An 877-nucleotide genomic window follows, 5' to 3' on the forward strand; every position below is an offset into this window, starting at 1 on the left:
CGCCGTCGCTGCCCGTAGCCCCGGCTGTCCGCGGTCCCCCTCCCAACAGCCCTCCCGGCCTGAAGCACCAGGCAGGCAAGTTCGAAATCGGTGACGGAGAGCGTGTCCCGATTGCGCTCTCCAGGAAGAATACCGGGGGAACGGGCGTAGCTCTTGGGGCCCCCTGGGCTCGGGAGAAAGACGTTCGGGTTCTGAAAGATTCGTGCGTCCTTCGTCCTCGCCCGTCCTCCTCCTCCTCCCCCCCTGCCCGGTCCTCCTTCGAAACGGGAATGGAAGGGACAGGCAGGCGAGAAAAAGCGGGCGACGGGGGCCAGCGCTATTGCGACAGCCGCTTCCCTGCCACAAGGCTTCAGAGCAGCGGCCTCAAACGGGAAGGCTCACGAAGCAGCGGCGGCGCTTCCCTCTCTGCCGTTCGGGGGCCGGGACGAAGCGGGATGGCGTGGGGAGAAGGACCAGCTGAGAGCACCCGTGGCGCCCCGGGGACGGCAGGGAAGAGAGGCTGCGAGCCCTGGGCGAAAACGCCCTCCCTTACCCCTCCCCCCTCCTCCCGCCGCCGAAAGGCTGCCTGTTCCCTCGGCGCCGCTCTCGCCCCACTCCTCCCACCCTGCGCCGGCAGCTTTGAACGGGGAACCTCAGAACCGCCGACACACAAGCGGCGGGGCGGGGCGGGGGTCCCACGCTACCTGCTACTTGCGGCCCGGAGCCCCCCCGGAGCCTGTGTCCCAGAACCGGCGCTGCCTCGCGCGCGTAGAAGAGCGCTCGGCACAGGCTGCCTACGCCCGCTCCAAGAAACAGAGACACAGCTCTCTCCGGTGGCCACGTGGCGGCTCTTAAAAGAGCCTTTGGGTTTGGCGGGGGGGGGGGGGGGGGCGCCGCA

Source organism: Aptenodytes forsteri, unplaced genomic scaffold, assembly GCF_000699145.1.
Source record: "Aptenodytes forsteri isolate BGI_AS27 unplaced genomic scaffold, ASM69914v1 Scaffold284, whole genome shotgun sequence".
Classification (NCBI taxonomy): Eukaryota; Metazoa; Chordata; class Aves; order Sphenisciformes; family Spheniscidae; genus Aptenodytes; species Aptenodytes forsteri.